At 38.2% G+C, this 14,175-nt stretch overlaps 1 protein-coding gene and 1 pseudogene across 6 annotated transcripts in view; one reads left to right on the top strand and one right to left on the bottom strand.

Moving 5' to 3' along the window:
- Nucleotides 1–14,175, top strand: part of AGBL1 (AGBL carboxypeptidase 1) — a 733,956-nt gene that overhangs the window by 359,690 nt on the left and 360,091 nt on the right. The gene's annotated exons all lie outside the window — the stretch shown is intronic.
- On the bottom strand, nucleotides 2,642–2,880 carry LOC125105728 (uncharacterized; annotated as a pseudogene).

Raw genomic sequence — 14,175 nt, 5'->3', positions numbered from 1 at the left:
TGATGGACTCTGTTCGTTCAGGTCCTTTTAGCCAGATAGGGAGACCAGACAACCTGGTTTTTGGTAAGTCTGGGGCAGGCCAAGGACTGCTCTGTAGAGCTGTCAAGGTGATTGACTTGGTCCTGAATGTGGTACAGAAGGCGGTAGACGGCTCTGACTGTCTGCAGGGCTCCCAGTGGAGCCACTTGCTAGGCAAGGGGTCTGCCACACACTGTCAAGTAGGACCCTTCCCTTTCCTACTTTACCTCCTTCACATGTTAGATTCCTTCCTTCTCTCCTGGTCAGAGAAGGGGGCCAAGAGAGAGAAGAGAGACTGGCCTTGGTCCCAAAATCCCTGGAATGCCCATCCCCACCTTTTCTTAACAAAGCCCAGTCCTGCTGTATATATATGGAAAGCTGTGTACTGCCACCTAAATATTTGAGTCATTCCTTCAGAGAGCGGACAAGGAGATCCTTCGTCTTTTGGCAATATCTCCCTTCCTTTTGCTATTCCCTTCCTTTCCCCACCCTTGATTTTGTCTCATCCTATACTTCAAATTTCTATTTTGTGTTGAGCTAGCTTTTTTTTTTCCATATTGAAGTGATGACATTGCCCTAAGAGCCAAAACTACATGAGAATTGAAAAAGAAATAAAGTTAATTAAGTTCCATAAATTAGCTAAAGTTATACAGTATCTCTGTACTTTCCCACCTGAGATGAGGACTTGAACAAACCTAACTAGTCATTAAACACTGTTTCTCACCTTCTTTAATGTTGTTTTTACTTTAATTCCACTTACCTGAGGCAAAGAAAGTCAATTATTTTAAATTCTGCAGTTACATAAGTTTACCCACTTGCCTCTCACTTCCTCTGTGTGCTGTTTTTGCTTCTTCCTAAAGTACATCCTTTAGTAGTTCTTTCAGTACTGATTTATGGGAAGGAAACTCTAAGCTCATTTCATGTCTGAAAATATCTTTATTTCATCTCACTTGAATGAATTTTCATCCTGACAATTAAGAATTGTCAAACTGGAAAGTTAACACTTCGAATTGTTTTTTCTCTGTTGTTTTCAGGTGTTTATCATTAATAATGTTAAATCTACATGCAAATTAATTGACATGTATTTGAAAGAAATTTGTCTTTTCTGTTTGACAGCTTTTAAGAACGTTTCTTTCAATTTTCACTGTAGTGTGTCCTCCTGTTTTCAGTGTGGCATTTCACCCTTCTCCCATCTGTGCTTGATGACCCCATGTGTGGGTTCTGTATGGTTATGAGAATAAGTCTTCAGTATTCTGACATGGAAGGGAAAGAAAGTTTGCTTAGTCATATAACATGGGGGATGGGATCTGAGGGTCTGAATGCCTTTTATACAGACTTTCAACCAATACTGTGTTTGGAAGTTTTCTGTATTTCTTTGTGTCAGAGAGATCATTTGCACCCATTTTCTGATCTCTTTCTCTTGTAAATTGGCTTGCTTCCTTTTGGTGTATCAATTTGAGGGATCTCTGATCTGCTAATTCACATAGCACTAGACCATCTGCTTTCAGTCTCTCAATATTTAGATATTTCTTGTCTGTTGTCATGTCTTCTATTTTCTGTGTGTTTGGAGATTTATGAATATTATTAAAATCCTTTACAGTAATTTTGGAGGGGGGTTCCTGGAGATATAATGGATGAGTGCATATATTCAGTCTTCAGGATTTAAATAAAAATCCCTTCCATTAAGATTTTACAGACATTGGAAATTCTATTAACAGAAGATAGAGTCCTTCATTTCATAATTAGAAATATCCCAGGGAGACATAGCACATTAACTTATAATTATAAATGGCTGTTATGCTTCCCTCTTTATAATTGACCCCCGATTCAGAATTAATTGCTTCCATATCCCTGTTATATCTCCTTCACATATTTACAGTTTCTGGTTGGCAGGCCTCGATAACTAGAGTGTGAACTAGTTGGGATTATGTTCAAGGAACTTCTGCACTTGACTATCTTCGGTCTTGATCATAGCGCTTGGTGCAGAGGATGCTTCGTAAATGCTTCTTCAATAAAATTGAATAATTTAGAATCAGAATGAGCACAGAAACTTCCAGCTATGACGAGTGTTTCTCACCCATTGGCGAGAATTTTCAACCAGATGTTCACTGTGTTCCCAGATTTTTCTCCCAGATTTGCCACACGATTTGATTGATCATTGGGTTTGGCAACTGGCATTATGAGGAGATAAAAACCTCAAGTAATGCTACATTAACAATATTACTTTATGTTTGTATAATTCTTTTATTGTCTTAAGATGTTTCTGTACTCGTATTTTTTTTAACCTCCCATATCCCTTTAATATCAGAGAATTACAAGGTGTATTTTATTTTGGTTTTGTGTATTCTTTCAAAGAATACAAGATACTGGTAGGGATAATTATCATCAACTTGGGAAAATAAAAGAGTATTTTGTCTTTAATGTGATTTTCTGTAAGACTAGGAGAAGCAAAGGGTAAAGAGACCTCTGTTTATTCTTTTTATACGTACAAATTAAGTTTCTATTTAGTGCAAATGGCTAGACACAATTTTAACTACCCAGATATTCTTACCCACACAACAGCTGACTAACAACAAAAGTCAGCAAGAGGATTAATGACTACTTCTGCCTAGAGTAGAAAGAGTCGCCCTTGTTAATTCTGAATATTGTCTGTTCTATCCTGAAAGAACCAGGAGGCCTGGGGATTGTGGCAGGAAAGAGGAGGGGTATGGGTTTGGCAAAGGTGAGAGTCTGTGACGGGACACTTGGAACCAAGTGAAATAGAAGCATGAAGCTCTGATTACACAAAGGGATATTTTCAATTAGCAGTAATTGCACCTCGGATAAACCTCATTGGCTACGATACTGCCACTGTGCAAAGCTACAAAGGGGTATTTCAAAATCGAGGGAAAGATCCCAGAGCAAGTCTGCCCGTAAGAGCTTTACAGGGTGCTAATTCAGACTAAAAAGAAGGAATGCACATTGAATAGGTTTATTTATTGTAGAATAAACAAAGAATGCAACCTCCAACTTCCACTAATTGGTACTTACAGTTTAGTTCTCAACTAGGTTTATAGAATGAAGTGTGTGTGTATGTTTTAAAGTAAACTCTGTGGCCAACATGGGGCTCGAACGCATGACCCCAAGATCAAGAGTTCCCTGCTCTACCTACTGAGCCAGCCAGGCGCCCCATGGAATGAGGTTTTGAGCTTCGGTTTAGCTCATAGGTAGTTGTGCATTTTTTAAATGCATTAAAGGAAGCTAAAGTGGTAAATAAATCATTCTACCATCTTAAACTGTCCACAAGGTGTTCAGTGAAAGTAGTGACCTGGTTAGCAGCCAGGAGACCCAAGTTTCACGTGCGCATCTGAAACATTGAATTGTTATGTAAATGGTGGGGAATAGGGGAATACTCCTTCCCCTTCAGAAAGATCAAATTAATTAACATTGTATTATAGCATCAAGGATGTCCTCTGCTAATACCTAGCAGCTTTTCAGGTGTGACTCCCTTGGTTATCTAAAGAGCTTGTCAGTTTTCACTCTGAGCTATTTTTATGCGAGAAAGCCAAGTAACCGCAGGGTGGGAAGCCATTGCTGACTGGTCAGACACAATGGACAGCTAGTACTACTGTTTTCTTCTCTTGAAGAACAGACAAATATCCATCCTATAGGTAGGACTTCAGAGCTTTATGGTGCCAGCTGATGGAAGTGCCTTTCATGCCACATTTGTGGAAGGAGGTTTTGTCTTTGTCTCAGGGCTTGCTGATGTCCATTACCTTGCAGAGAATTTACTTACATCTTATGCTTGACCTCAAAATGAAAGCTGGAAATTCATGCTGTGGGCAAGAAAGTTGAGGACACGGATGCTAGGTGGCTCAGTGGGTTAAGCCTCTGCCTTCAGCTCAGGTCATGATCTCAGAGTCCTGGGATCGAGCCCCGTGCCAACCTCCCTGCTCCAGAGAAGTGTGCTTGTCCCTCTACTTCTGCCTCTGCCCCCATGCTCATGGTCTGTCTCTGTTTCTCTTTCTCTCTCTCCCTCAAATAAATAAATAAAATCTTTAAAAAAGTTGAGGACAAGTCAAAACACCTGATATAATTTAAGCAAGACCCTTAATAAGCAAGTGATATCAAGATACACAAAATTATTGTAGTTTCTAACATAAGTATATTTAGTAGGTTAGATGTATGTTAATATATCATTGCTGTGATTTGGTATATGTGAACGATTTTGGAAAGCAAGCTGTGTAGCTTCAGAATTTCTAACATTATTTGTAAGGCTGTTCTACACTTTATTTCGAGATAGATGATTAATAAATAGGAAAGTTGAGGTATAAAAAAAATTGAAGACAGGTTATTCCACGTTTCAGTATGTAAAACTGATATATGTATATATATACATATATCATATATCAGTATATATGCTGATAGAGTAAAACCTCAGTAGTTAGAGGGCTAATTGATGGAGTCTCTGTAATATGTAATGCGTTTTTTTTTCCTACAAGTTTTAGGGATTACATTTAAAAATTGGGGTATAATTCACATACTATGCAGTTCAGCCATTTCAAGTGTGTAACTAAGTGGTTTTTAATATATTCACCAAGTGGGGGTGCCTCAGTCCATTGAGCATCTGACAACAGCTCAGGTCATCGCTTCCAGGTCCCGGGATTGAGTCCTGTGTTAGGCTCTGGGCTCAGGAGGGAGCCTGCTTCTCCTTCTCCCTCTGCCCCTCCCCGTGCTTCCGCTTGCTCTGTCTCTCAAATAAATAAAAAAAAATTTAAAAAATATATATTCACAAAGTGATAAAATCATCACCACTATCTTATCTCAGTACATTTTCATTACCCCAGTGGAAGTGCTATGCCTGTTAGTAGCCATTCCCAATTCTCCCATCCTCACAGTCCCTGGAAATCACTAATGTATTTTGTCTCTATGAATTTGCCTGTTCTGGACATTTCATAAAAATAGTGTATATAATATATTGTTCTTTATATCTGGCATCTTTGACTTAGCGTAGTGTTTTCAGAGTTCATCCAAGTTGCATGTTTGACTTAATGATGACTTAATAATATTCATTGAATGGGCATACCACATTTGTTTATTCATCAGTTGATAGACATTTGGCTTGTTCCTACTTTTTTGGTTGCTGTGAGTAATGCTGCTATGAACATCCATGTATAAGACTTTATGTGAACGTATGTTTTTCACTTTTCTCGGGTCTCTAGGAGAGGCTCCTGGGTCATAGGGGTACTCTATCCTTGACATTTTAAGGGACTGCAAAACTACTCCAAAATAGCCGAACCATTTTGTATTCCACTAGAATGTACAAGATTTTCAATTTATCCACATTCTCTATTATTTTCTGTTTTGTGTTAGCCATTCTAGTGGGTGTGAAGTGGTATCTTATTATGGTTTTGATTTGTGTTTACCTAATGATGTTGACCATATTATCATGTGCTTATTGCTCATCTGTATGTCTTTTTTGGAGAAATGTCTATTCAAATAATTTGCCTAGTTTTTAATTGGGTTGTCTTATCAGGTATGTGATTTGTAAATGTATTCTTCCATTCTGTGGGATGTCTTTCACTTTCTTAATGGTGTCCTTTGATGCCCAAGAGTTTTTAATTTTGATGGAATCCAATTATCTGCTTTTTTTTCTTTTGTCACTTTTGCTCTTGGTGCCATATCTGAGGAACCATTGCTTAATCCAAGGTCACAAAGATGTGATTTTGTGTTTCTTTCCAGGAATTTAATAATTTTACTCTTAATATTTAGGCTGAGGATCCACTCAGACTTAATTATTATGTACTATTTGAGGTGAGGATCCAAATTCATTCCTTTACATGTGGATATTAAGTTTTCCTAGCACCATGTATTGAAAAGACTATTCATTCCTCCTTGAATTGTCTTGGCACCTTTGTAGTAAATCAACTGACCAAAAAATGTGATGGTTATTTCTTGATGCTCAGTTCCATATCCCTTGAGCTATATGTCTATCCTTATACCAGTTCCATGCTATCTTAATAACTATCTTTGTAGTAGACTTTAAAATTTGGAAATAGGAATTCTTCAACTTTGTTCTTCTTTTTCAAGATTGTTTGTCTAGTCTGTGTCCCGTGTATGGCCATAAGAATTTTAAGTTCAGGTCATCGAGTTCTCGGCGGGGGCGGGGGGGGGGAGTCGCCTAAAGTTTTGATAGAGATTGTGTTGAATTTTTGGGTCAATGTGGGAAGAATTGCCATTTTAACTTTATTAAGTCTTCACATTTATGAAGAGGAGATGTTCCCATTATTTAGGTGTCCTTTAATTTCAATAATTTTTTGTAGTTTTTAGTATACAATTCTTGCATTTCCTAGATTAAATTGATTCCAAAGTATTTTATTCTTTTTGATGCTATTATAAGTTGAATTATTTTTATTTTTTTAAAGATTTTATTTATTTATTTGACAGGCAGAGATCACAAGTAGGCAGAGAGGCAGGCAGAGAGAGAGGTGGAAGCAGGCTCCCTGTTGAGCAGAGAGCCCAATGTGGGGCTTGATCCCAGGACCCTGAGATCATGACCTGAGCTGAAGGCAGAGGCTTTAACCCACTGAACCACCCAGGTGCCCCATAAGTTGAATTATTTTTAAATTTTATTTTCAGGTTTATTGCTTAATATACAGAAATATAGTTCATGTTTGCACTTTGATCTTGTATCCTGCATTATTTCTGAATATATTTATCAGCTCTAGTTTTTTTTTTTTTTTATAGGTTCTTGAGAATTTTCTATATACAGCATTATTCATCTGCCAGTAAGGATAGATTATTTCTCACTTTCTACTCTGGATGCTTTTTATTTCATTTCGTACCCGATTTTTCTGACTAACATACCCAATATGATGTTGAGGACATGTGGTGAGAGCAGTCACTCTTGGTTCATTCTAGGTCTTAGGGGAAAACTTTCAACCTTTCACCATTAAGTCTCGTGACAACTGTGGGTTTTTCATAGATATCCTTTGTTAGGTTGAAGAATTTCTCTTCTCTTCATAGTTTATTTTTTCATGTTTTCTACCATGAAAGTGTATTACCCTTTGTAAAATGGTTTCCTGCATGTACTGAGATGATAATGTGTGTTTTTGTCCTTTATTCTATTAATACAGTATATTACATTGATTGATTTTCAGCATGCATTGATTTTCACATTGAACAGACTTTCCAATTCTAGAACAAATCCCACTTGCTTGTGAACAACATGTATAATCATTTTCATACATTGTTGAATTTGGTTTGACAGTTATGTTGTGGAGGATATTAAGATCTACATTTCTAGAGAATATTGATCTTCGGTTTTCTTTTCTGTATTATCTTTGGTTTTGGTACCAATGTTAGTACTAGACTTACAGAATGAGTTGGAAAGTGTTTTTCTCCTTTTATATTTTGGAAGAGTTTGTGAAAAATTGATTTTAATTCTTAAAAGTTGAGTAGCATTTACCAATGAAGTCTTATGTTCCTGCACTCTCTTTTGTGAAAACATTAAAAAAAAACACATTTTTTACTATTAATTCAGTTTCTTTATTATAGTTATGTTCCAATTCCCTGTTTCTCTGTGAATCTAATGTAGTAGTTTGTGTCTTTTTTATATAATCTACTTCCTTTAGCTTTTCTTTTTTTAAAAGATTTTTATTTATTTATTTATTTGAGAGAGCAAGAGAGAGAGAGAGAGGACAAGTGAGCAGAGATAGGTGCAGAGGGAATCCCAAGGTGCCTTTGTGCTGAAGACAGAGCACCACACAGGGCTTGATCTCACCACCCCAAGATCATGACCTGAGCCAAAATGATGAGTTGACACTTAACTGACTGAGCCACCCAGGGGCCCTGACTTCTTTAGATTTTCTAATTTGTTCTTTTACAATTATTTGTGGTATTTTCTTTTCTTTTTTTTTAAAATATTTTATTTATTTATTTGACAGACACAGATCACAGGTAGACAGAGAGGCAGGCAGAGAGAGAGGAGGAAGCAGGCTCCCCACTGAGCAGAGAGCCTGATGCGGGGCTCGATCCCAGGACCCTGGGACCATGACCTGAGCCGAAGGCAGAGGCTTAACCCACTGAGCCACCCAGCTGCCCCTGTTTGTGGTATTTTCTTTTGAACCTTTTAGCTTCTGTAATATTCATGTTCTCTCTTTCGTCCTTATTTTTTTTTTAATTGAGATTTCTTTATTTTTCTCCTGCTGTTTTTTTTTTAATTTTTTTATTTTTTCAGCATAACAGTATTCATTATTTTTGCACCACACCCAGTGCTCCATGCAATCCGTGCCCTCTACAATACCCACCACCTGGTGCCCTCAACCTCCCACCCCCCACCCCTTCAAAATTCTCAGATCGTTTTTCAGAGTCCATAGTCTCTCATGGTTCACCTCCCCTTCCAATTTCCCTCAACTCCCTTCTCCTTTCCATCTCCCCTTGTCCTCCATGCTATTTGTTATGCTCCACAAATAAGTGAAACCATATGATAATTGACTCTCTCTGCTTGACTTATTTCACTCAGCATAATCTCTTCCAGTCTTTCGTCCTTATTTTAACCATCTATATCTTTTCTCTTATTTTGTCAGTTTAGTTGAAAGTTTATAAATTTTCCAAGACCCAGTTTTTACTTCATTGAGTTGTCTCTTGTTTTTCTATTCTTTATTTCATTGATTTCTGTTTAGATTTTTATTTTTCCTCCCTTCTACTTGCTTTGTGTTTAATTTCCTCTTTATTCCCCCAGCTTCTTTCTTTCTTTTTTTTTTTTTAAAGATTTTATTTATTTATTTGACAGAGATCACAAGTAGGCAGAGAGGCAGGCAGAGAGAGGGGGGGGAAGCAGGCTCCCCGCTGAGCAGAGAGCCCGATGCGGGACTCGATCTCAGGACCCTGAGATCATGACGTGAGCCGCAGGCAGAGGCTTAACCCACTGAGCCACCCAGGTGGTCCTTCCCCCTAGTTTCTTAAGGTGGAAGTTGGGTTGTTGCTTTGAGGTCTTTTGTAATACAGGTACTTGTAACTATATATTTTCCTCTAAGCACTGCTTTTGCTGTGTCCCATACTTTTGATACATTGTGCTGTCTTTGCAATGCTCTCAAAAAGTTTCCTAATTTCCCTTGTGATTTCTGCTTTGGCCCATTGATTATTTAGTGATACACTGTTTATTTTCCACATATTTGTGAATTTCTTAAGGTTCTCTTTGTTATTGATTTCTAATTTCATTTGCTTTGGATCACAGAAATTACCTTGTGTGATTTTAAATCTTTTACATTTATTGAGACTTTTTTTTTTCTGGTGCAAAAGGTGCTTTTTCTATACAGCACAGGGACAGGATTGGGCACTGGGATTTTAAGGAGTGACTGATTATATCCTTTCAGTTAGTGGGGGTTAGGAATAATGTAAGTCTCTAAGGAATCTGAAAGTGAAGTTTTCAGGACCTTGAGGGTCTAGCCATTGTTCAGATATGGTTATTTTCTTGGAGTATACTCTGTGTGCACTAGAGAAGAATGTACATTTTTCTGTTTTTGGACTAAGTGTTCAGTAGTTGTGTTAGTCTAAATGGTTTACAGTGCTAGGCAAGTCTTATCTTTTCTTGTTTATCTTCTACATAGTTGTCCTTTAATTACCGAAAGTGAGGAATTGAAGTCTGCAACTATTATCCTTGAATTGTCTATTTCTCACTTTGGTTCTGTCAGTTTCGATTTCATATATTATGGCTGTCATTGCCAGTACATATGTTGATGGTTGTTATAACTCCTTAATGAACTGATTCTTTACTGTTTTATAATATTGCCTCTTGCAAAACTTTTTGGCTTAAAGTCTATTTTCTCTGATACTAGTATAGCCCTCAATCTCTTATAATTGCTGTTTGTATGGTATATTTTTTTCCATCCTTTTACTTTTAATCTATTGTATCTTTGAATACAAAATATACTTGTTGACAGCTTATAGCTGTAACACTTATTTTTTAAAAATCCATTCTTGGGGCACGTGGGAGACTCAGTCATTAAGAGTCTGCCTTTGGTTCACGTCATGATCCCAGGGTCCTGGGATTGAGCCCCCCATTGGGCTCTCCACGAGGCAGGAAGCCCTTTCCCACTCCTCCGGCTTGTGTTTCCTCTCTTGCTGTGTCTCTCTCTGTCAAATAAATAAAATCTTTAAAAAATTATTGAAAAAATCCATTCTGTACATCTCTATCTTTAGATTGAATGGTTTAATTAATTTATATTTAATGTAATTATTGATCAGGGAAGATTTATAGCTGCCATTTTGTTATTTGTTTCCTATATTTCTTTTTTGTTTTTTTGTTTCCTATATTTCTATTCCCTTTTTTTGTGTTATTCTTCTATACTTCAGTCAGGCAGTTTATATATATTCTGCTTTAGTTTTCACTTCCTGCTTGTGCAGAGCTTCATGTTTAATCACAGGTGAGAGCCCAGGGCCTTCTCAGGTCCTTCTTGAGCATGGGCATGCACATAGGCCAGGTGTGCACGTAATCCAGTGCATTTTTACTCCCAGGAATAGGTGAGAACATTTCACATCCCCTTACAAACTTTTCTTTCCCAACTTTCCGTTTCATTTTTTGTGGTTAGTTCAATGTTGGCCAACCGCTCTCCACTGCCTCAGGTATCTGTGATGTTCAACAATTGCCTCTGATTGTTTTTGACAAATGCTCCTGGGAAAAAGGCTCTTTCCACTTGGCAAGCTCTGAACTAGGTATAATAAAGACCAGTGCTTCTGATTCCTTTTGCTTATAATCAGGGGGCAGAGCTAACACTCATGCAGTGTCTTCTCAACAAAACAACCTTATTGAAGAGTCTTGACACAACTTGTAAGATACCACTAATTAGATTTCATTTGCCATCTGCTGCACTATCCTTGTCAGAGACCAGTGAAATGCAAATTTAGAACAGATGACAGAGTGAAAGGAGAAAACAACACCTTCCTGTAATTGTGGATACCCAATCTATATCTTGGGGAAGGAAGGGGGCAATGGTGTCTAAAGGATTGCTTCTGGCTTTAGGATAAAGGGATTGGCACTGAATGAATAAATGTGTACATTTCATTACCTAATTTTTTGGGGGGGAATGATTTTCTTACTTTAAAGGAGGAGCAAGGAAGAGGAAAGCAGATATCTTATAGAGGAGAATTTTCCTGTGAACTATAACTTCGACAATTACTCTCTTTGATAGAGAGATGTAAAAGTTATATTAAATATGTTTAGATTGAAGTGTATATTTTAGTTGAAAATACACAGGAGATCAAAGATAATTTTTTTTCTGGTCTGTAAGACCTAGCTAGAAGGATGTTTTGATTTCCCATATTGATGAGATGATTCCCTGAATAAAATAATGGAACCAAGCTGCTAATGATAAATCTGTCTGATTTTATTTGGGTCTTAGTGAAGATAAGCTAAAGCACCCAGTATTTCTGAGGGAGCTACGCCATTGGAAAGGATTGAGCTTACTTCTTCATCAGTAAAAAGATAGGGATCTGACCATGTCAGGAAGGAGCCATTCATACTATATCCATACTCAGTCATACCTTTTCTGAAAGTTAAATGTGCTCTGACCATACACATATGCTTCCCAGGAACTAGAGATAGGAGAATTCATTCCTTTTATTAATTCATTCGTTCATTCATTCACTCATTCTTTTATTCATTCACTATCAATTATGTGCCTGCCATGTTCCAGCAATTGTTCTTAGTGCTGAGGATACAGTAGTTGTAAGTTCCATGTCATCACCGAACCTATCCTCCAGTGGGAAGATTGAACACAAACTCAACTAGAGGGGGCTACAGACTAGAATAGCAGAGAGTGGTAAATGCAGTGATGAAAATGAAATAAATGAGAACAGAGGGTGGAGGGGCATTGTGGGGGTGGGGAGAAAGATGATCTCTGATAGCATGATATTTGTGCACAAATCTGAGAAAAAAAGCCATGCATATCTGGGAAAAGAGACTATCAGGTAGCTGGAACAGTAAATGCAAACACCCTGAGGGTGAAGTGTGCCATAAGCACAGAGAAGCTAGTGTGCGTTGAGTGAAGGGAGCCCCTGAGCCCCAGGAGGGGAAAACACAGTGAAAGATGAGAGTAGGCCTTCTGGGGCAGGTGCCCTTCAGAATGAGTTTGGAAGCCACTGGAGGGTTTAGAGCAGAGAAATAACAAGGGGGGGCACCTGGGTGGCTCAGTGGGTTAAGCCTCTGTCTTCGGCTCAGGTCATGATCCCAGAGTCGTGGGATCGAGCCCTGCATCCGGCTCGCTGCTCAGCAGGGAGCCTGCTTCTGCCTCTCTCTCTGCCTGACTCTCTGCCTACTTGTGATCTCTCTCTCTCTCTGTGTCAGATAAATAAACAAAATCCTTAAAAAAAAAAAAAAAAGAAATCACAAGGGTCTCAGGCAGTTGTATGCAGACTAGATGATGAGGAAGGGGGGGTGGCATGATCAAAAACAGAAACAGTTGGGCTTTTGTAGTGGTATAGGTAAGAGACGATTGTGGCAGGGCAGTGACAGCGAAGGTGGTGAGCTGTACTTGGTTTCTGTATATATTTTGAAGCCAGAGCATGTGAGGTTGGCTGGCAAATGGGATTAGGGTCTGAAATAAGGAGGCATTGAATATGGAAGGTCACTAGAAGATATTTGGTTTTGGTCAGAGCGACCAAAGGAACGGGGGAGCTTGTTTCTAGAACAGAGAGAAGGTAGTCCTACTCCCTCTTTGGTTATGAAACCTAGTAAGCAGTTCCTTTGCTTTTTTTCTTTTTTAGCATCCGGGAATTGTGTGTGTGTGTGTGTTTGTGTGTGTGTATGTGTCTGTGTGTGTGAGAGAGAAAGAGAGAGAGAGAGAGAGAGAGAGAGAGAAGTTCAGTTGAAGAATCCAAATGGGCTGCAAGGAATCGATAAGATTAAAGCCAACACAAGACCTTTCCTGCAAGAAGTGGTTTGGAGGGACTCCTGGGTGGCTCAGTTGGTTAGGCATCTGTGTCTGCCTTCAGGTCATGATCCCAGGGTTCTGGGATCCAGCCCCACATCAGGCTCCTTGCTCAGTGGGGAGCCTGCTTTTCCCTCTGCCTGCTGCTCCCTCCTGCTTGTACTTTTGCACTCTTTCTCTCCCGCACTCTCTTTCTGGCAAATAAATAAATAAATAAGTCTTAAAAAAAAAAAAAGAAAGAAAAAGAAAGGAAAATGGTACAGAGTATGTCAACAGAGAATGAAAATAGCAAATGAGACAAAAAGAAGATATTAGAAGATTGTGTTTTGGGTAAAGAAATTTCCAGACTTCTAAACCACCTATGTTCAATTTGGTGAAAGACCAGGGGTCAAGTTCTTGCTGGTAATAATGTGACATAGGATAGTTATGTACACCTACACTGTCTCTTCAGGTATGAAACGGAAGCTTTTTGAGGATGAAGTGATAAATACAGCTTTTTTGTCCTCTTTTATTTTAATTTTCCTTGTATGCTACACTGAAAGTCTCAAAAAAGAAAAAAAAAAGTCCTCTGTTGATGGTCTAATTTGTCTCTCAGCTTTTATATAACAAGTAGTTATAGAGAGTCATTAAACGTCGGGCGTGATGTTAAGGACTGCAGCACATTCAGTAAACATACAAATTGGTTTTTCCTCCAGCGATTTATAATGTAAATACGTACTTGACTTAAGTGAAAGCTTAGGACAGTATTTGATAATGATGCAAATATGAATGCTATGAAAAGTTGCTCTTAAAAATCCAAATATTTATTGATCAGGAACTGTGTACTAACCATTTTGTGCTAAGTGTCTTCCATGTGTCACATCACTTAATTCTGAGGAAAAAAGGAAATAAAACCCTGTGAGTTATCTACTAATTTTATCCTCAGGTAAAGATTGAGAGTCAGGGTCATTTCTTACCTGACGTTGAGGAGTCTTACACTTAGTGAAGTAAGTTATTTGGCCAACTTTACATAGTAAGGGGTAAGAACCAGACTTGAATGAACAGTCCTACTTCCAGGACTAGACCCATAAACTTTTCACCATTTTGTTTTCCTAAGGGATTTCAGAAGTTAGAGTAAGTGCTATGGAGTGAAGTAGTCAAATTAAGACTCATGGAAGAGGCAGGGCTTGGGAAGTTCTCTGAAAGAGGGTTAGACTAAGAAAAAGAGAAAAAAATAATCATATTTCAGACATGGTTCCATGAGCAGTTG

The sequence above is a fragment of the Lutra lutra genome, chromosome 7, assembly GCF_902655055.1.
Source record: "Lutra lutra chromosome 7, mLutLut1.2, whole genome shotgun sequence".
Taxonomy (NCBI): Eukaryota; Metazoa; Chordata; class Mammalia; order Carnivora; family Mustelidae; genus Lutra; species Lutra lutra.
This window is presented reverse-complemented; position numbering and strand designations above follow the sequence as displayed.